The sequence below is a fragment of the Micromys minutus genome (assembly GCF_963924665.1).
Source record: "Micromys minutus genome assembly, chromosome: 17".
Classification (NCBI taxonomy): domain Eukaryota; kingdom Metazoa; phylum Chordata; class Mammalia; order Rodentia; family Muridae; genus Micromys; species Micromys minutus.
In genome coordinates this window covers 46,215,346-46,238,985 of record NC_137952.1, presented here as the reverse complement: position 1 = coordinate 46,238,985, position 23,640 = coordinate 46,215,346, and the positions used below count along the sequence as shown (strand labels likewise).

General features: G+C 40.7%; 1 protein-coding gene across 11 annotated transcripts in view; it reads right to left on the bottom strand.

Annotated features, from left to right (window-relative positions):
* MACROD2 (mono-ADP ribosylhydrolase 2) overlaps positions 1-23,640 on the bottom strand; it is a gene marked incomplete at its 3' end in the record, with an annotated part of 1,819,824 nt that overhangs the window by 1,534,191 nt on the left and 261,993 nt on the right. The window lies entirely within an intron of this gene.

The following is a 23,640-nucleotide window of genomic DNA, read 5'->3' as shown; positions in this document are numbered from 1 at the left end:
CAAACAGTACTGACAAAAATGTATAATTTTAAGCAAAAAATGTTTAAAATCTGTACATTTATTTTTGTTTTGTAAAATAAAGTCATTTAAAAAAAAGAAATAAATGAGGTAAAAAAAAAAAAAAAAAAAAAGGTGAAGAAAAGGAAACTGCAGAGCTGTCCAGAGAGAGAACAGAAAAAAAAAAAAAAAAAAAAGAAATGGGGGAGGGGGAAGGAGGGAAAGGGGAGGGAGACAAAGAAGTGAAGAATACTGGCTGCTTCTTCATTTATAACAGTCATCAGTCGAACAAGTTTTTCTTATTAAATTTAATTTTAAAAAACTTACAAAAATAACTGCAAATGAATTATAATACAGAAGTCTGTTATGAAAAATTCTAAATATGCCTCCTGGAATTCTTCTGGAAAACCGGCAGTACTGATGGAGATAAAGGCTTTCACACTAACCACTGACCTGTCTGGATCAGGACCCTCATCTTACAGATGATGACGAGACAGGAATCTATCAGACATCTTATCCCCTAGGTTTGAATGTTGAAAACTGATGCCCGTCGTTTTTAGGACCAGGACTTCTAACCCCGCTTGGTTCATGGAGAAGTATCTCTCCATCACTCTCTCTCCATCCTGTGAGCAGTGTGGATTAAAACAATGGATTCCGTGCCCATGAGGGTAGCAAGTGCTGTCAGAGGGCGGGATTTGAAGAACAGAGTGTAGTGTCTCCTTTTTCGTGGGAGAAGATCCCAGTAATATGTTTTGATATCAATATAACAGAGACAGTGACTCTCCTAGATGAAGGGATCAACACTTACATGCGTCATGTCATCATGTGACACACTCACACAGGAAACTGTACCACAACTGTCACTCTCAGTGTGATGAGTTGAGCTAATGAAAGACTGTGCACCATGGGTCTGGATTCGACCCCCTGTAACACCAACACAGAGTCTTAACAGGGAAGTGCATAAGAGATGCTCCAACCACGTCAATATTTTTCTTTATATATTTTAGCAGTAAAAACCCAGATCAACAATCACTCGTGTGAAAACCCTGAAGCAACATATATACTGAGATTCTGAATCACTCAGTTTTACAAAGAGACCGCTGTTTATATCCAGTGAGTAGTGTAACAGCCTCTGTGAGAAGAACCGTTTCAGAAGTTCTCATGTAAGACAGATAAATATTGATAGCAGGTAGTTTTCTTTTTTATTTTTTTAAGATTAAAGAAGAAAAAAAAAAAAAAAAAACCTCACATCAACCCAGATCAGTCTTTGGTTCCAAAACAGATCTGGTCAGGACAAATTTAGTTTGGGTTTGAAATCATGTTTGAATTTGAAAACAAGGATGAGCAGGAATAGATTTGAAGGAGTAAAGCTGTAAATCAGGGCATAAGCTAGGTGTCATACAAACAATCATTAAAAAAAATAATAAGAATGTATGTGAATATACTCTAAAGGGAAAACTGGTAGCCCTGCTCATGGTGTGTGGGGGGTGCAGGGATGTCACATGAATCTCCCTGGGAAAAGGAAATAGAATAGATGTTGCAGACTGGGGGCAGCTGGGCATGGATAGGAAGTAAGAGGTGTGGAGCGAAATAGTGCTGAGAGCCGTAACCAGAATTAGGGAGCATTGGCCAGTGAGATAGAAACCGAGTGCAGTGGAGACTCCCAGGAATCTACAAGGGTGACCCCCAGCTAGGACTCCTAGTAATGGAGGATACAGAGCCCTGAAGAGGCCATCTCCTATGACCAAGACTGACTTCCGGTGGACAGAGTAGGACACCAACCCCACCATAGCACAAAACCTACAACCTACAATTTGTCCTGTCTGCAACATGTGCTGGGGTAAGGGTAGCTCAGAAATTGTGAGAGAGGCCAGCCAATGACTGGTCCAGCTTAAGATTCATGCCATAAGAGGGATCGCACCCCTGACACTGTCTGACTCTGGCTAAGAACCAGAGGCTGGATAGTCCCAAAATCTAGGATAGAACTAAGCACAAATCCCCCTTCCCGCCAACCAACAAACAAAAAAGAAAGAAAAAGAAATAAAGAAAGAAAGAAAGACAAAGAAAGAAAGAGAAATTCAACCCCAAAACTCAAAGAGATGACTCCTAATGAATCTGCTAAACCTCATGAAGAGGAGCTTAGCATAGTCATCATCAAAGAAGCTTTATCCAACAACTAACTGAAACAGATGGAGACACACAGACAAACATTAGGCAGAGCTCAGGGAATCCTGTGGAAGAGGGGAAGGACCCACAGAATCAATCAGCCTGGGCTCATAGGGGATGGCAGAGACTGGGCTGACCATCAGGGAGTCTGCATGGCTAGACCTTGGCCCTCTGCATGTATGTTGTATTTGTGTAGCTTGGTCTTGTAGGACTCACAATCATGGGGCAGGGGCTGCCTCTGACTCTTTTGCTTGCTTCTGGGATCCTTTTCCAACCACTGGGTTGCCTTGTTCAGCTTTGATATGAGGTGAGGTGCCTCGTCTTATAGCAACCTGATATGCCATGTCTGGTTGATAAATGTGAGGGTCTTTTCTGAAGGGAAATGGAGAAGTGGATTAGGGACAGTGGAAGTAGGGGGAAGGACTGGGAGGAGAGGAAGGAGGAAAATGTGTGGTCAGGTTGTAATAAATGAGGAACAAATTTTCAAAAAATAAATTAAATTTAAAACAAGATATCCCTGGACAAACACTAAGTACCAACAGTGCAAAAGCATAATACAAAAGGATTCCATCACAGGACTGGTGAGATGCCTCAGTGGGTAAGGTGTTTCTGTTTCTGAAAATCATGTAAATGTGGAAGGAGAGAATCAACATCATAAAAGTGTCCTCTGATCTCCACAGGAGTACTGCAACACACATCCCCATACATAGTCATCACACACACACACACACTCTCTCTCTCTCTCTCACACACACACACACATACATACACACACACACTCACACACACACATACATACACACACACTCTCACACACACACACTCACACACACACATACACACTCACACACACACACACTCTCTCACACACACACATACACTCACACACACACACACTCACACACACACTCAAACACACACACACACACACACTCTCTCTCTCACACACACACATACACACACACTCACACACACATACATACACACATACACACTCACACACACACTCTCTCACACACACACACACTCACACACATACATACACACACATACACACTCACACACACACACACACTCTCACACACACATACACACTCACACACACATACACTCAAACACACACACACACACACACACACACTCTCACACACAATTAGTTGAATTAATTAAGATCTGCAATGAGCCTCCCAGTAACCAAACCAATTTTTATTCTAAAAAACAAACAAACAAAACAAAAGCAAAACAACAACAACAAAAGAAAAACAAACTTGGAAAAGCCACACTTTCTGATTCTGAACTTTAAGCAGAAGCTTCGCCATCCGAGAGTTGTGATAACAAGGGTGGACTGGAAATCCCAACTGAAGCCCATGTGCTTTAGTGTTTTCTGGCAAAGGCATAATAACCAGCCACCAGGAAAAGGATGGTGTCTTCTCTAAACAGGAGCAGGACAACAGGATTTGCACATGCAAAAGAATGAGGTAAGTTCCTCCTTCACTCACACAATAACAGGATCAACGGCCTTGGAACAAAGGCTAAACCTATAAAACTCAGAAGAAAAGAGACAGTAAACACTTCCGACCTTGGACAGGACAGTGGAGCCTTAAATATAGCACAAGCACACAGGGTAAACAGCAGAGAGAAAACCAGGTAAGTGATACATCACTAGCCTAACAATCCTCTCTGTTTCTAAGGTCACCGTCAGAGGGAGGAATATTAGCAAATGTGCATCCCTTTAAAAGTCAGCCAAGCACTGGAAACAAACTTTTCTTCATGAGGATACACAAAAAGTCAGTAAATACATGAAAAGGTGATCAATACACTTAATCATGGAGGAAATGTAAATCAGAACAAGAAGGTACCACTTCATGAATACTAAGATGTAAAAAAAACTAACAAAACAAAGCAAAAACCAGAAAGTAACATCTTGGTAAAGGAGTGAGAGAACCTTAATCTTTCTATGTGGCTGTTGACAACATGGATACACTTCGGCAGGCTCTGAAGAGACTAAAGATGACCCAGACATTCATTCCACTGCTGGGCCTGAAAGAGACTCAGGATACACAACAGCCAACAGGAACAACCCAAGTATCTACCAATGGATGAGCTGAGAAATAACAGCTGGTATATAGTCCAAACGCTAGCCAGGCTTTAAAATGATTGAAATTCTGGTACTTGTCACAACATGAATAACTCCTTAAAAGCACAATGCTAAAAAAAAATAAAAATGAAGAACAGGAGAACAAAGGGAAGAAGCTGTTAGGATTCATTCTGCTTTCAGGAGACGCCTAGGATGGGCAATTTTGCAAACACAGAAAATAGGCCAGGAGTTTCTAGAACATGGGTGAGACATAGAGTTGTTGTTTAATGGTTACAGAGCTTCTTCCGAAATAAAGAAAAAGTTCAAAAGTCACACAACATTGTGGATAGTCTAAGTTGTATACCTAAGATGGGTCGACTTGTACAGCTTATTTCTTACAATTCAATGTATGCTAATGTTGAATAATACAAATTAAACTGGTAAATTACATAATAATTACACTTCGATAAACTGTTTAAATTGTATCTACCAAAAGCGAGCATAACTGGCAACCGGAAGTGCATGAAAGGTGGTACTCCTGCAGCATGTCCGCTGTATGAAGCATGTAGACTCCGGCGCTGCTATCCCTGGGCTTGAATCATGACTTTCCCTTTCCCAACATATGACTCTAATAAGTTGTTAAGCCTCCCTATGATGCCATGTCCTTTGTGAAATAAGGGCCGCAGTGCTCTTAAGGCCCAGACAAGGATTAAAATAACAAACGGTTCAAGTGTTCAGAGGAAGCACCAGCGGCAGTGATTGTTGTTATCCCGAGAGAAGCATCCAGTGCCTGGGCCCCTGAACAGCCCCAGCCGGCTGCATGGGAGACACGTGATCTGCCTCCATCTACCTGGTGTCGTTTGCTGTGGACGAAACAGAGAACAGATTCTGATTCTAACAATGGCTGGTCCGGGAACGTTTTCCCAACTAGAACACAAATAAATGGAAAGGTAATCACTGATCCCATTTGACCTCTGATGGAAGGAAGGGTTGCTGAGACCTAAGAAATGCAGCAGCTCAGGAGACACAAGAGAGAAAGAATCAAGAACTTTGACGGGACCCTACTATGTGTCTGAGAATGAAGGAACAAGCGAGGTTCCCGAGCTCCCATCTACAAATTGTGATATCTAGCTAATATCAGATCCATACTTAGCAATATGTTTATTATCATCTATGGCTGAGATAGAGTTTAATCTTTGCATGCTCTTAGGAGCCAAGAGAGCGAAATTAAGGAGAGAGACTGGAGCAGGGAGGGCCCACGGAGTTATCGTGACTTGATAAAAGAAGGGTGGATCTTGGCACTCCCGGCATTGTCTGGTCATTTTATCAGAGCTGCAGCCAGGGAGGGGAACCCAATTCCAATCAACAGAGGCCAGAGCTCAGAACACCTGGGAAACACAGTGCCACGCTCCCTGTACTTTAGAAACAAACACCAGACTCCAGGAGGAAGCTCCTCGAAAATCTCAGTGCTGCGTCCTGTGTTTCACATCGTGGTCCACAAAGCAGATGCTGCAGCAGCGGCGTGTCTTGAAAGCCTCTTAGAAGCCTGTACTCTTAGTTGATTCAGAGCTGTTGAATCAAAAACTCTAGAGCTGGGTCCTAGGCATCTGAGTTTAATTCGGACCAAGTTGAAAAACCACCCCTTTTATGACTTACAAATACGAAATGCACACATGATAACTCTACTGTGAGAACAGTTCCGAGTGTACTGTGCTCTTATGAAGGCTTATCTTAGGCTGGAAAAAAAAAATCACCCAGTGCTCTGACCTTCAGTGGTCATGGAACTGTTTCTAGAGTGGAAGGTAATTACTAGGCTACGCAAAGCTGGAGTGCTGTACATGGGAAACACATCAATGGAAATGTGAATTAGGGCAAACAGGCTATGCTCATTGTGAAACAGACAAACAAACAAACAACGTTTGCAGATATAAAAGAAGATGCGGAGGAGGAAAATGTGAACCGAGAAAAGCAAAGTAGTAGGATGTGGACAACTCTAACGTACATGGTGTGTGACTCTTCCCTTAAGCTTTTTACAGGATCTGCAGGTAAAGAAATACCAAGATGAGCTCAGAGATGAGGCAGGAAATGGCCGGAAGGCAATTTGTCCCTTCTAAAGAAGTAGTACTTGGAGCTAAAAGGGATGTGTGGAGCTGGAAAGGAAAAGGGGAAATGCTCAAGTCTGCACTGGGTCTACATGATGTATTGTGCTGGGACAAATTCTGGTGATGGTACCGGAACCTCAGGACTGAAAAGCCTCCCTGGATATTGTCGCTGCGGATACTCAACGGCACAGGAGTGACGATGTGGCCCTGCAGCTCTTTGAGCATTCCTGGGAAATTCTATGTCTTCATCCTCACAGTCAGCATACACACCTACACAGCTGTCATTTGACACGCACAAGTACTCTTTTCGGTTGGCAAGTGCACTAACAAAAGATGGATATTTGTTGTCCATTACAAAAAGTCTCCTGGAATTGGGGGTTAGTTTAGATGGTCCATAGGTTTTAAAAAAGAAAAAAGAAAAAGAAAGAAAAGAGGAAGAAACTAAATCAGTCTTAGAAAATACTTCAAATGAAACAATGGAGTTGTTTTATTTTAGAAATAAGGAAGCCGACTCAGGGGGAGTCCGTATTTCCCGACATCACGCAGCTCTGACATGGAAGAGTCTGGCTCAAGAACGTGGTTTTAAAGAGTGCCACCGTCCCCTCTGGCATCTCACCTAGTCTAGAGTCTGGAAATTGTGCTCAGCTGACTTCTAACACGCACCCTGGAGAGGAAAATACTGCTCCTGTGGCAGGATTTGCACATTTTAGGGTCAGAATAGTAATGAGAGTGTAAATGTATAAACTGTCAAATTAAAAGGCATTAGAGGTGAACAAGAAAAGACTGAACTTTAAAATGAAAGCAAGTAAAACATGATACTGAAAATCCCATTGGTTTTGACACATAGGTGCAAAATCATTAGGAACTGGTTGGTTTAACAGTGGAAGTAATGCATTAGAAACAAGATTCTAAAAGCAACCAAAATGTTCATCAAAACAGAAAAGCAATCCTAATTCTTAAAGCTGAGTGCAACGTCTCCTACTTGATTTGACTTTGGAGACTTTGGCTATTTTATATGTTTAAAACAAAACCTTTTGTTGTTGTTTTTCAGGTTGATGTTTTTCAAAACATCTCCTGTGTTTGAATAGTTTTTATAAAAACCAGTATTTCAATGTAACTTCCTCACCAGTTAAATATTGATTTGCTATTGTCCTGACATAATGACCAGACAGAATACTCTATCGGTGTGTCCCTAAGTGCTGCTAAACAGGTCAGCAATTACCTTCTTTGCTGAGTAGTTGCTTTCTTCTACACCAACAAGGCAAAGGTCCCACTGAATTGAAAGGAAAGCCCAGAGACAACCCATTCATTCACATGAAAGCTAGCTGTCATTTGAAACTCACTGGCAACCAGCTCTTCTCAGACTGCTGGCCATGCTTCCTCCACCCAGCTGCCAATCTCTGTTTCACCTAGAGAAGTCCCAACCCCCATCTCCTTTGCTATTAAATTCCATATTAACACCTCCCAGCTGCCAAACCTCCCAGCTCTCTCCTTTGTCTACCTTTATAGTATGTGATCAAGACCAAATGCTCCAGCAAGCTTAAGTCTTACAGCTGCACAAAATACACACGGGAAACAAAACCTTCAGAAGCAGGGTGTCCTTTAATGTTTAATTAGCCTAAGCCTGCTGCTTACACATATTGTGGTCTATAGGCTGTAAGCTCCACACTGGTGGTAGAGTTTCAAAAACAACAACAAAGTACTCTCTAGTATATTCCATGTCTGGAAGTCACAATCCAATGATTTTTTTAAAAATATTCTTATAAATTTATTTTAATGATTACTTAAAACTCATCCCACTTAGTATTTTTGACTCATCATTTCTAAGTATATTTCAGTAGTTTTAAATTTGAAGTATTTATAAGCTATTATAAAGATTTCATGCAAATTTTTCAAGTAATTTGCTTTAATATTGGTGTTGCTCATTTCTTTGTTTTTTCTTTTCCTCTGACTCGGGCATAGCAGACCATTTTCTTCCAAGAAAACCAACCAACCAACCAATCAAACAACAAAAACCCTATTTCAACACAGAATCCAACCTCTGGAAATAGATCAAAAACTATATTATAAACAGTGTTAAGTTATAAGCACACAGAGAGAACCAATCTGTTTGTGACTATGAACTAGCTTTTTGAATAAAGTGTAACTGCTTTTAACTATAATTCCCCAATTAGCAGAAAGGAGACCACAAACAAACAAAAAAAGAGCATCTGCTCTCAATGAGGACGCATGTACCGGGCCTCCTCAGAAATGAACCGGGCAGTGTTTTTATAAACAGGTGGATGATCGATTAGCTTGACAACACACAGATAAACAAGCCACTGACATGGGCAGAGACGTGTAATCCGAAACTGCTGAGCGTACTTTATGTTTTCCAGTCGGCATTAGAGATTATTCCTCTAATACTTAATGCTGTTGCTGACTCCAGAGTCTTCTAGAAAATCCCTTGTCGCCTGATGCCCCTGCAGGTCTTATTAGTGAAACTGAAGAATACCTTTATCATGTCAAATATGTTCAGCTGTTTACTGCATGCAAGTAAGATGTGTCTGACATCATTCATCTCTTTGACCTTTGACCTGCAGAGCTAAACTGTAGCTAGGGTGACCAAAGCTTGACCTTACAATGCTGAGAAACTTTAAAGGTCTGCAGTATTTTGGGTCACATTGTTAAGTTAGACAAAGGGGGTAAAGAAGTAATGTGACAGTTTCCTGGGAATTAAGGTCAGGAGGTCAATTCTACTGAGGTGGTTTTTTTTTTTTTCTTTCTCTCTCTTCTCTCCCTCTCTAGTGTGTGTGTGTGTGTGTGTGTGTGTGTGTGTGTGTGTGTTAAGGAAACTGACTAGTTTGATCTGGACAAATTTTTAGAATAGAATATTGTTCAAAGTTATAAAAAGTTCAAAGGAATCACATCATGAATCTCTAAAAAAATGCCAGAGATGAGTTAGTGTCCCACAGTTCACAGCCCCTTCCATCTCACACATGCAATACAGTGCATATGTTTGGGGTTTACACCACCACTGCTAATTCATTTCATTTGCAGATTGTTTCAATAAAGGGATAATAAACTAAGAAGATACACTATAAGGATAGAATACCAAGAAGATTACATGATCCCACTTAAGAGACAGAAAACCCTCAGGATATTCTCAGGAACAAATGCACATCCAATCCCTACCTATCTCCCGGGTAAAAGTGCTCATATGCACATGCACTATTTGTCTGTGACCCACTGCTCTCTGGAACAGCCTGTAATAAACGAAATAATAGGAATGTGTCCACAAACAGGGCTGGCTCTGCTCTATACTAGCATGATGGCTACTCCTTGTGGGTGGGGCCCCTGCAAGTGGAGAGGTACTCTCGCTGCATAATTAAAGCAACACTTCACACACAAACTGTGAGTCTCTGTTCTCAAGATTGCCTAATTATGCCCATAATGGGCCAGGTTAACCTTTTCCATGAGAAGGCACTCTCCGAGGTACTGCTTTCCAGGTATTTGACATGAGCCCTGATCATTTCTATGCTGAGTCAATGGAAGGAAAATACTCAGTGTTTTTCTGTGTAGGAGTGGGGTGGCATTTTCCTCATTAGGGAAGCCAAATCAAATAATATTCCTTCCAACCAACTCAATATTAAAACACATTCTAAAAGACAATTACAGGTGGTTTACACTGTTTATCATTACTTTGGTAAATAATGTACTTCCGTTTTTTTGGTTTGTTTTTTTCTAAACAGCTGCTAAAGAAAGTATCATTACTTAAATGAAGTTTGTCTCATTCTTAGAATTAGTAGAGATTTTATATAAGATCTTATACCAAATGCTAGCAGCTATTTAGAGTCACACAGAAAGGGAAGGGCACTAACTTTTCCCTCATTGTTTTCCTCTTTAAATCTGAAGCTTCAGACAACAGGGCTGCAGGAAGAGCAGTCATTACTGGACTAAGCGATGCTTTCGGATTGGCTATATCTTTTGCCACCATGTCTGTGGAGAAGGGTATGTTGGTAGCAGGCTGTCCATACGTCTCTTAGAAACCGTACAAGTCTATTAGTGGGTTTAAGGGAGCCCTTGCAATGGCAATAGAGTTGAAGTCTTAAAGAAGAATCAAGAATGGGTCACCATGAATGAGTTGACAGCATGCTCCAAGGAGCATCATGACCCTAACACAACACACTGCGACAGAGCTATGAAGCCGTGGGATGCTCTAGAAGGGGAGCACGAACACACAGCACACAGAATCTGATCACGTTCTCGAAAATCTGCATACTTGATGGGTAAAACTAACTTCTAAGCCAAAGCTCTTTGAAGATGGTCATTTTTAGACACAATCATAGGACCCTCCAAAAATACAAAATGTTATCATTGGAATGCAGATAGTCTACCCTAAATAAGGAAAAAATAGGCTGCTAGCCTACCAGAATATTGGGAAGGCCAACATCAGAAATGCAAAGAGCCAGTTACCTTACTTCCCTGCTGTGATGCATTTAAATTTTAAGCAATTTACACAAGAATATAAAAACATACCACCTAAAAAGTTGAAAGACACTCTGTTGTAGTCACTGTTTTCTGTTCATTTCCTTGAGACAAAGTCTTACTGTTGTCATACCTTAACAGAGTCAGCACTGGACACAGTCTGCAATATCGGGTCTAATGTACCTGGATTAATGTCCTAATTAGACTCAAAACATCTCGCCTTTATGTGGGCTGCTTTTGGCCAGTTTTGAAAAGCTGTTACATTCTGAATTTAGTGGCAATTGTAAGAGAGATAATCGCCAAACCACCAAATTAAGGGAAAGCATTAGGGGAAAGAATAGATTAATTGATAGGAAAAGATATGGAGATTTTACATTATTAATAACTTAAATGTGAGGAATGTAAGGTGAGCCAAGAGTCAGGTCAGCTCGTGTCCACTCTCTGGATCCGAGCAGTCCACTCAGAGTCAACTACAGGGAAAACAGACCACTCTTGGCTCCATTGCTGAGATAAGGAGACAAGACCTGGAAACTCATGAAAATTAAATGTGTACTTTTAAGAGGTCACAACAGGAAGTTCCATGGGAGAGGCTGGGAAAGATTGTCACAACAGGGTGAGACCATGCAGATGACCTTGACTTGGAAACCACGGGAACCTACTGAGCTCTCTCTTTCTAGAATGTGGAAATTGGAAATCTATTTTTCCTTTATAATTTCTTGAAGAATTGGTATAAATGAACCCACAGGAATAAGGAAAAGATGGGAGCTGGAAGTAACTACTGCTTCACTTGCTCCTGTGGCTGCTGATGAGTTAGGATTCTAAGTATCTTGTGTCAGGTTATCCCTCCTCAGAAAGTTACATTGTTACCCTAAATCTGAAAAGCATGGGTGCTTCAGAATTATCTTAACCTTCCCCGGCTCTCTGAGACTGGGCTCATGTAGTCTCTCAGCGTGACCTTTGACCAGCTGTGTGGTGACTCCTTCTGCATTTCACTTCCTGTGGCTCTTCTCCTTTATCTCGAGCTGTTCTTTGTTTCCATTTTTGCTTTCTAATAAATACATTTGTGATGATCTGTTTTCCTGTGTTTACTTGTTTTCCTGTGTTTACTTCTTAGGGTCTCTTACATAGGTTCAGGTATTCAAGATTTCTCTTTCTAAATAACTTATTTCAGAGTCCTCATTACAGAAGTTTTTCAGAACTTCATTTTATATCTTTTAAAATTTTCAAGTAGGCTGAATGATTTTCTCAGCCAACTACATTTTTTTAAAATAATGTGCCACCCTTAGAAACTAAAGGGGGACTGGATGTGGTCCTGGGTTTACATCTCCATGTTTATTCCAAAGTGGAGAAAAGGAAATGAAGAGTGTGGTTTGTGAGGTTTCCTTTGTGTACTGTGTGGAAAGGCCTTATGCTGTAGTTCGTCATATAGTCTCCATTAGATATGGCACATTCTTTTCCAGGCAATCCCTCCAAAATGTGTAATACAATCCATAAGAGATTCATGCCTGGAATGGAAATGTATACCTATCATACCTATCCCCCATGTTCAAAGGCTGAGGCCTTTAATAAGTAAAGGAAGGAAGGAAGGAAAGGAAGGAAGGAAAGGGAGGAAAGAAAGAAAAAGGGTAAAGGAAAGGATTGGGGCCCAGAGAGACAGCAGACTAATCTTAGGGAAGTGCTGATGCAGAGCAGGCCTGCTCTGAGCCCTCTCTTCTGATACCTGTAACAGAAGCATCTGTGGTCGTCGGTCCTTCTCCAGATACTGGGAGTTCACTGCCAGAGAGCATTACTTCACTGAGTCAGCACGAACAGGTGAAGAGGTACAACAGCTGCTATGAGCCTCTCCCTGCATTCACATCCTTGCTGAGCACCTTCCTCGTCTGCTGGGCTAGCCGAGGACCCGGTCAAACACGGTGAAGTGATTCTGCTTTTGTGCTCCTGGGATTCCTTAGCATACACGTAAGGATAAAGATGGTGTGAATAGGTTGTGAGGAGAGGCCAGCAGTTACACCGAGGAGACAGAGAACCCTGCCTCGGAGCAGCCAAGTCCATGCTACAGTCTCGTTGAGCTCTTTGAGTCATTTTGGCTGAGAAGACAGAAAGGCACGTGAGACCCCAGGAGAGATGCTTCTACACTGTTCAGAAAAGGTTCATGTCTGCCCGACAGTGTAAAGTCCTAACTCGAAGACACTACCAGAAATGAGATATACGCTATTGTTTTTGCAGTACTGTTTTCGGTAACCTGTTGTTCAGCTTAGAAAACTGTAATACTTAGCTTTCAGTAAATATCAGTAGTGAACAGACACAGTCGTTAGGAGAGCAATTTAAGTAGAGGGCTTATTTTTAATCTATGTAATGAGGACTTTTATTTTCTAATGATGTCATTTAGGGTTCTTACGACAGTATGAAGAAGGCTAGCATGTGTGACAGAGAGCCCTGTTTTACGTCCTTTAACAGCAAGCACTCACAGAAGCTGCCCTTGTAGCAAGCACCATGCGAAGCTCCAGGGGGAATAAATTCTCGCATGAAGGTTCCAGTGCACTCACACGGATAGACGTTAGTCAAATAACCACAAGGACGATGAACCAGAAATTATCATAAAGAGGATCACCTACAAGAGAGGGACATGTGAGAATCCGTAGAAGTGAAGGGAGCTCAGGAAAGGAGCAGAAGGCGATCAAGAGTCACTAATGTCTGAGAAAAGGTTTGAGGGACAGCAGGGCATTAACCAAATGACACAAAAGAAGTCCAATCCAAGGAGAGAGGAGCGAGGTTTATACTTGAAAGCAATCTGTAGGTGGCCTCCTGGAAACAGTAACCACACAAACACCACTCAGACTGCAAAGGCTGCTTTGCTTCTCTGCCTCACTGTAGCTCTTGCTCACTAGTCAGCTCTGTAAACTGAGGTCAGCTCAGCCTAAAAGGTATTAGAGAAGAACTGAACACTTCAGAAATTCTCTTAGGAAGAACAAAACCAAGAAACAGAAGAAACCAAGCCAACAGATGCAGACAAAACACCTTCCAAGTCATTGTTTTTAGAGCACACAAAATATTTTAACATTCGATGGAATGGATTTTGGCACAAACTTTTCAGAATCACAAAATATGAGAACTGTAAAAACAAGACACAAGAGGGGGAAAATGAACAATTAGGTACGGTCTTATAAAAAAGATTTCCAGGTTTTTATTCTTAGTTTTAGTACTTGTGGTTTCTTATGTAATCAGCCGTTTCCCACTGAGCTGGGCACGTATGCAAATGTCCTCAATTCCCTGACAATCACCTGAGTTTTAGGATCTTCATCTCCTCAGTCACATCTCCATGTGCTGCCAGATGCCCTATGTCTGCTCTGAAAATGCAGTGGCTCACTTAACAAAGCCCACAGAGATTCTTTGGTGGTTCCCTGGAAGAGAAACTGGTTTATGTGCCTCCCTGAAAGGAAATTAAACAGAAAACCCTGCTTTTAAGTAACACTGAAGTGGTGACACCGGTGGACTGGGGCCAGGAAATCCAAAGTTCAATGGGAGCTGGCGCTCCGTCCTCAGACTGGCTATTGTCCCGCACCCACTGCAGACCCTGCAAAGTTAATTAAACCTAAGTTCTGGCTGGTTGCTGTAAGTAGTTTAGAAAACTTTATAGGTATTTCACCCTTTAAACGGCCTTTTGTGCTCCACTTCCTCTTACTGGGACACAAAGAACCCATGTAAGTTCTCTCTTCTTATAAAAAAAAAAAAAAAAAAAAAAAAAGGAAAGGGGGAAGTTTTGAACTCAAGGGGCTTATTTTATCTGGACAAAATAATCTTGTTTTATAAAGATTATAAAATTATAAAGATTATTTTATTTTATAAACACAAAATAAGCACGGTCTTCCTAAGCTCAAACAAAAAGTACTCTCTGAGATGCTCCGTGTATGCCCAGAAAAGCAGTCAGAGACTTTCATGCAAAACTATGCCTAACCTTAGACTTAAAGGCCTTTCTTATTCCCTGGTGTTGTCATGCTCTTTCTAGTAGCTACGTGTCCTAATTTCTGAGACTATATAACCTGAGAATTACAACTTATATATCAATACTTTCCCTCTAGATTATTCTTAAATTGTAGTTTTCAAAGCATTGAGTTGCATTCTAATATTAAATTTAAAATGACATTTCCAAAATCTCTGACAAAAAAATTAATTTACATTTATCTCTAGTGATTGTGTCTTGGCAACACTATCAAACTCACTTTTCATCAAAATGTTCATCTAACAAAATAACTGGTTTCAATCTCAGAAGAATTTATATTCCACTCTGTTCTAAAATCTTCTTTCCAGGAATTAAAATTGATTTTCAGCTGCCAAGATATTTTTTACACCAGTACAGGATTATTTTTTTAAAACCATCCTTTTGCTTCATTCAGTTTGAAACTGTGTTAAAAGGGAAAAAAATGGGACTATATTTTAAAATTTTGTATTTATTAAGTTTGTTTTAGATACTCCTTTCTAACTGTGGATGCTCTTCAAATAATGAGTTTCAGTTCATATGTTCTAAAGCACATTTGCATAAATAATTAAATAAAGGGAAATGAGATGACAGACAGTACCTAATATGGAAATGCCCACATTGTATTCAAGGAGCAGCTTCAATTAAACCCTGAGTTACATGAAAGCCCCCAAATTAAGTGCAAGTGACATCGGTGAACATGACAGGGCAGACAGTTCCAAGAGCATGGGCCCACAGAAACATTCAGAAACCAAGTCAAACTGTCAGAGTCAACCTTGTTGGAACTCTGGAGAACACTCAGAGACTTAAACACACAAGACCCACCACAAGGAAAACTGAACAGGCTAGGAAAGGACTACACGGTGCTTGACTGAATCTGCCCTTAGTGTCTTTTTCCTCCACTGGACTACACCAGTGTGGGACTTCTGTCCTACAATGCTGGAGAAGAATTCATAAAGAAGTGGTCTGCTCGAGACTATATGGAGGATTGTTTGGAAAACAATGCTAAATACTTTACTTGTTTCTATTACTGGAAACTCTGCAGGAGAGGAAAGGCTGTCAGAATCCATAGAAAACTTTATAAGGGGGCTGAAGAGGTGGCTCAGTGGTTAAGAGCATTGGCTGCCCTTCCAGAGTTTCTGAGTTCAATTCCCAGCAACCACATGATGGCTCACAACCATCTGTAATGAAATCTGGTTCCCTCTTCTGGTGTGCATGAAAACAGAACACTTGTATATATTAAATAAATAATTTCTTTTAAAAAAAGAAAATGTTGTAAGGTATAATGAGATTTTATTATTGTTTATTACTACAACAGAATTTTGAGGCAGGATGGCGGCGGCAGCGGCAGTTGTGGCAGTGTTTGAGACACTCAAGGATAGAGCGCTATCATAGGCGTAAATGTGGGGAGGGCCCTGTGGAATCAATGCAGTGTGTATTTGGGAACAAGGGACCGCACCCTGAGACAGATAACCAAGACCTGGGACCCATTTGAAACACCTTTGGCCCAACTCTCATAATTGACCCTACAATAAAAGCTACAGTAAAAGAAGTTACACTAACATTAGAAGATACTTTGGGACCAAAAGTCTTATGTGTGACAAAGAAAGACACCATGTAAAGATGAAGGTCCGATACAATCAGAAGACATGAACGTTCCACATATGTGCCCCTAGGCCACCTTCAGGGCGGGCCACATATTAAGTCACTAACAAGTCTCACATACATTTTAGGATGACAAGTTAACCTAGAAAATGTCTTGAGACAAAGGAAAATGAAAATAAATACATGCTAAAATCATAGCATGCAACAAAATCATTGTTCAGAAGAAAGCACAGCCTTCACTTAAGGAAGGAACCATTTACAGTTAATATTAGGGTTAACTGCTGTCCTTCAGAAGACAGTAAACTCAGCCCAAAGCTAGTAGGATAAGAGAAAGAACAAAGGTCACCAGAGATAAATGAAACACAGACTACAAAGCAACAGAGTCCAGGGAAACATTTTAAAATATCAACAGAATCAATAAGCTTTTAGTTAGACTAAGGGAATACTGTGAATAACTGTACAAAAACAAATTAGGTAAAAAAATCAACACTTCCTAAAAAGACACAAACTACCAAACTGAAATCAGTAATTAAAAAATATCCCAATAAAGAAAAGTATCAGTTAGAACAAACATGTCAAGAATTAATGTCAATTCTCCTCAGCCTCTTTCATGTGGTATGAGAGGAAGAAACCATTGCCGTGTTGCTTAGGGATCTGAACCAGAACCAGACAGGACACTATAGAAAACAACGGCGACAGAGCAATAGAGCTTATGATTTGATGCAAGAAGGTATGTTTGGTGCTGGGGTCCCAAATTATTACGACAACATAGGAAAGACAACAGGGGACCCCACTTCAAGTCAGACAGAACCACTGGAGAATAAGACAATGAGGGAACCGACAGTAACAATTAAACTCAAGCATCTCTGGCCAGATGAATTTTGATGACGACACCAAAACTACTCACTAGTGAGACACAAGTCTCTCTAATATGTGTGGGCATAGCTGGATGTCCACACACCTAATTACAGATGTAAAGTTTAGACTTCAAATAGATAACAAACTGAGGTAGAAGAGATAAAACCATAGGCTGTTGGAAAAAAAAAAAGATAAATGAATCTTTATGACCTTGGATTTGGGAACAAAATGTGAGGTACAATACCAAAAGCATAAGCAGGAAAAACTGAACACATAAATTTGATTTCTTTAAAGCTAAGAGCTTTTCGGCATAACTACAGAAACAGTAGAAATGTAACCCAAAGGGTAAAATAAAATATCGGTAATCATGTATCTCATAAACGTTGAATATCAAAACATATAAACAAATGTCACAACAGCAAAAAAATAAGTAATGAGAAAGGTCAGAAGCCGTGAATGCTCATTTCTTCTGAGAGATATGAATAGTGAACTCGATAAGCATATAAAAAGACACAGTGACAAGGGAGATGCAAATCAAAACATCATACTACTATTGTATACTTGGTACTGTATGTATAATAAAAATGGGACATTGTAAATGCTCACATGGATATAACAAAATCAGAATACTTGTACATCTCTGGTAGTAGTGTAAAATATAGGCACTTGTGTGGTTTACATAACCCAAAAATTTAAGTAGCCAAGTATGATAGTGCTTGCCTTTATTCCCAGCCCTTGAGAGGCAGAGGCAGGCCCATCACTTAAAGTTTGAGGCCAGCTTTGTCTATATAGTGTTTTCCAGGACAGCCTGAGTTACATAATAGAGAGACCCTGTGTGGTGGTTTGACTGAGAATGACCCCCATAGGCGCATATGCTTGAATACTGGGACCCCAGTTAGTAGAATTCTTTGGGAAGAATTAGGAGGTGTGCCCTTTGTTGGAGGAGGTTTGTTACTGGGGGTTGTTGGCTTGGAGACTTCAAAACCCAAGCCAGGTTCAGTGTCATTGACCCTGCTTGCTGCTTGCAGATCAGGACAGGAAACTCCACTGTTTTTATAGTGTGCCGTGTCTGCCTGCTCCCTCCATAATGAACATGGACTCTCCATCTGGAACTGCAAGCAAGCCCCCAATTAAATGCCTTCTTTTGTAGGAAGGCACCTTGGACATGGTGTCTTTTCAGAACACTAGAACAGTAACTGAAACATTCTGTCTCAAAAATACAAAAAGAAAAGAAAGGAAAGGGGGAAAAAAGACAAGCAGAATATAGCCAAGAAAAACTAAGACAAAAGTATTAACACAAAAGTGATGCTTATATCCAAAAATTAAAATTTATAGCAATATTAGTCATACTACCCAAAATGTAAAGACACCCAAATACCTACGAAAACTTAATATACATATGAAATTCGTGTGTGTGTGTGTGTGTGTGTGTGTGTGTGTGTGTGTGTGTGTGAGTGTGTGTGTGTGTGTGTGTAAGAATATTAGTTAGTTGCAAAAAAAATGGAGTATTGTCATGTTATAACGTGAAGGTACTTTGAACCAGGAAATGGTTACATGCTATATGATTATATTCTTGTGAAATATCCAGGCCAGCAAGTCCCAGTCCCAGGGATCTGAAAGTGCATCACTGGCCTCCAAGAGCTAGAGAAAAAAAGGACAAGGAGGCAAAGTAGGGAGAACACAGGACTTGGGAGTGGGGTAATGAAAATGTCTTGGGATTCAAAATGGTGGTTACACACTGTGGATGTATTTATTGCAACTAAGTAGTTTATTTTAAAAGGATTAATTTTATGGTATACAAATTTCAGGACAAAAATTTCTTCAGCTATGGATCCAAAGTATACAATATCATAGTGCAGTAAACAGAATTAGCCATCCATAGGACTTTCCTGTACTAGCGTTTCTGAGGCTGTGGCTGCATCCTCAGAAAAGAAAGACATTGGTCACATCAGCAGGAAATTGCCTGCATAAAGTGGAGTTCCCTACTAATGACCCTACAACCTGGGCAGAAACCTGTGAAAGCCATTCAAACCAACTTTCTGTTTGGGGTTCGCCCCACCGCTGTCCCCTACCCTACCCCCACTGCACCCCCACTGCACCCTTTGTAGACACACTGGTGGTGGTAATCTTGTGTAAATAGAAGAAACAAAGAGTTCTAGTAACAACTGGTACCTTTCCAGTTTTTCCACAACGGTAAGAAACTCCATTTTAATTACTTGAGGAATTTAATAAAACAAAACTAATCACAATTATTCGTGATTCGTGGGATCTGATGGTGACATCTAAGTTTTTATTTGGTGTTTGATGACTATAATATGCATCTCATGCTACTGTATAGCATTTAAATTGGATTTTGTTTTTAAAAGCTCCCCAGGAGGCTTTTTTTTTCTTTCTTTCTTTTCTTTTGGTCTTGTGCAGTCACGGTTCTGAACAAGCTAGATCACAGAGTTCCCCCTTTGCAGACACATTTCTAACAGTTCCGACAGTTCTGGTGTTCTTATGATTATCCTGAGCCAGTACATAACATACGCCCTGTTGTAAGGACTCCCGTAGGCAGTGTACTGAGGTAATGTGGCCGGTATGAGGACCAAACCGCCCTTCAGCCATCACTCCTGTCATTCACTGGTAAGGCCAGTGGTAGACCCTGGATTTCACCTGTGAAATGAGTAATTACAGCTGTTCTCTGTTGAGAAGATGGATGGACATGGCAAGAAGTGCAGAATCACTGTTATTATTTATAGGTAATGAAAAAAACGACGTTCGGGTGGAGTGACTCACCTAATAACACAATTTTATTACAATGTAGGCTGAGCGTCAGAGCCGAGAATGAGATTTACAAACCCTCCGTGCAAAGGTGGAGCTGAGACAAGGGAGTAGTCCTTAGAAAAGTGCTAAAGAAACTTCTGTGTCTATATAAATAAGCTGGTGTCAGGTGGTTCCTACTGTTTCTCAAAGGCCAGCTGTTAAATTTTTAGGAATTTCTTGAGCTGGTTATTAAGCACAGTCGTTACTAATAATCAAGTTAGTACTAATAAAAAAGAGACTAATGTTAAAAATCAAATACCTTACACTCTTAAATTTTAAGTTATAAGATAAATAAAATAAGTATTCAAAAGGTATCACTTCCTAATTGTTTTTACATATTTTATAACTGTGCTCTCAGTTTAATTAGATAGCTTTCATGTGTACATATCTTTTGTAAATGAAAGAGACGAATCATTGCAATATCTGTTTCTTGCTCACAATCGCTAAATCTTTGTTTTAAGAAGAACAAGTTTATTGCAAATTCTTTCTGGTGCATTTTACCTCTAGCCTAGGAGATAACAGGTATCCAAAAATGTGAATTTCATTCTTTCTAGTTGTCTAAAATGCATCTAGCTTCAGGAATTAATCTAGATTATACAATGTTAACTGGGAGCTCTGAAACTCTTTTTCACTTAAAAGCTATCTCATGTTTAATCCCAGCGCTTGGGAGGCAGAGGCTGATGGAACTCTATGAGTGGAAGGTCAGCCTGGTCTACATAGTAAGTTTCAGGCAGGGAGAGTTATATAATGTGATGTTATCTCAAAAAATTATCTCAGGAACCAGGTACCATGGCACATGCCTGTAATCCTAGTATCAGAGAAGCAGAGGCCAGAGGATGATTACAGGTTCAAAGCCAGCCTGGTCTATATAGTGAGTTAAAGGCCAGCCTGAACCACACAGTGGGACCCTGTCTCAAAAAGAAACAGATAAACAAATAAATGCTACCTCCATTAAGACATCAATGACAGGGATGGGGTTTGAGTGAACCCTCAAATAAAACTCAAGAGGATAAACATCTATCTGTGTGCTTGGCTGAAAGTCTACCAGCCAACAAGAGCCTACGCCTCATGTGGTTTATACACCACCCTGGGGAAAGAGCAGAGCATCAGACTCCAGGAAATCACTGAGTGATGTATGAACCCATCTCTGGACTTTTACTCTTTCTGTTTTCATGAAATCACCTGTCTCTAACAGTTGATGTGAAGATTACAGAAGTCAAAGTCACAGAGATCAGAATTAGCTAGTTACTATTATTATTACGCCGTAAGTTTTGCTGACCTGTCTGTAGGTCAAGCTGCACTGGCATGGAATCTCAGGGTTTTGTTCTCTGCCCTGGGATGCCATTCGATGTTACAGAAGCTGACACCTGGCCCACTGGGCAAAGCATCGGTACTGAAACTATAAACATGACCTTTATTAAGCAGCTACAAAAGGATATGAAATGTGCAGATAACTGGAGATGTCAATAAATGGGAACTGGAAAATAAACATGTCCAGGGCACACACAAAGGAGATAAAAGGTCAAAGTGACCTCTGGATAAATGAGGGGAAGCCTAAATGCCAGCAGGAACCAGTGGAAGAAGTGGTGGTTCTCATGCCTCTTCTTTGTTGTCCTCTGTCACTTCCTGGTAGTTCATCTGTCACATCCTCCCCACTAACCATCATGGTTTTTAAAGAGCTATCTGGTCCACTAACAATTCTAACAACAACGTAAGACTCAAGACCCATCCAAAGTGGTGACATTAACCCCAGCAAATTATCAGACTACTGAAGAAAAATACTGACAAAATAGTAATGCATATCTGGTATTTGGGAAGAATGTGGGAAGAATCAGTAGATTCATATTTAAGGTGTGATGTCTTTCACTGAAGAGTGAAATTTTAAATTTAAATCTGCAAGAGTATATGGCTTGCCTCTCACAGGACCATTTAAAGGTTAGCCTTCAGCAGAAGAGCAGGGAAAGACCATGAGATCAAGCTGTTGTGAGACAGGCCACAGTAGGAGGGTGCTTCCTTTTGTCTCAGAGGACTACCCTATGCTCTGACAGATGATTGGAATAAGGTAAGATTTGGAAATAAAACAAGAGGATCTCAAAGTTATTATAATTTAGAAATGGCCAATACAGCTCTCTCCTAGAGACAGTGACTATAACACCCCATCTCATCAAACCTAAGTGTGTGCTGTAAGACAGCCCCCAAGAACTGATCAGACTTAGCACAGAAACACATAGATAGAACTCTCTCTCTCTCTCTCTCTCTCTCTCTCTCTCTCTCTCTCTCTCTCTCTCTCTCTCTCTCTCCATCTCCCTCTCCCCCTCTCCCCCCTCTCCCCCTCCCCCTCCCTCTCCCTCTTTCACCCTCTCCCCCTCCCTCCCTCTCCCTCCCTCTCCTTCCCTCCCCTCACACACACACAAAGTTGTTTTTACTAACATTAAAAATTAAATCTTAAGGTAGGCATTTGACTTCCCAGCTTTATCCAGCATCCATGGCTGCTGACAAGCCAGAATAATGACAACATTACATATTCCACTTAGCTTGGTGGCTTCTGTCTTCTCCAAGCCTGTGCATCTGCTATGAATGAAATAATAGTGAGCACAGTCCTCTGGGTATTGCCGTATGTTAAACACCTGACATCTGTTGTCTCCCCAATGACATGGTGAGAAGACGAGACGTGTCTAAAGGTAAGCATTCTCGAAATACCGTTCTAAGGGAAAAGATGCTGGCCACAGTAGTAGCAAACAGTAAATGGGGACTTTCGATCTAGTGGTGGGATTTGGCAGCAGGAGAATTCATTTGCTCCTTCCAACCACTGTCTTAAGCTAGCAGGGCAATTACTCTAAGAGACATGAAGTCACCCAAGCTCTGACAAACAACATTGTACGTTGTGCTCCATACCCAAACTACAAAACTCAGCTTCCAGAAGGAAAGAGTGATGGGCAAAGAGTCTGAAACAACCATTTATTACTTGTGCTTTCTCTTCCATCTTCTTTTGCTTGTAGTTATCATTCATTTTCTTAATTGACAAACGTAAGTTGTATAAACTTATTTTTATCCTGTATAACATAACTCTTTAAGACACATATAAATTGAGCTAATTAACATCTGAATTACCTCACATTTAAAATCTATACTCCCGGGGATGACTATGTACATAACATGTTGATATTAATTACAGTCACCACAATACATAAAATTCCTATGAACTTATTCCTCATCTCTAACTATTCCAGTTCTGTTGCTATAACATCCCAACCAAAAGCAAACTGGGAAGGAAAGAGTTAAGTTAGCTTCTATTTCCAGGTCTGATCTGTCCTTGAGGGAAATCAAGGCAGGAACTGAAGGCAGGGACCATGAAGACTGCTGCTTGCTGGCTAGCTCAGGCTCATCGCTTACTTATACAGTACAGGACTACCTGCCCAGAGACTAGTATCTCCCACAGGGGACTGGGCTCTTCCTTGACAGCTAACAATCACTCAGTCCCTCCCAGAAATGCCCACAGATCAACCTGGCAAAGCCAATGAACTACGCACAGTTGAGACTCATGTTTTTCTGGGTGATTCTAGGCTGTGTAAAGTTGATGCTCATTG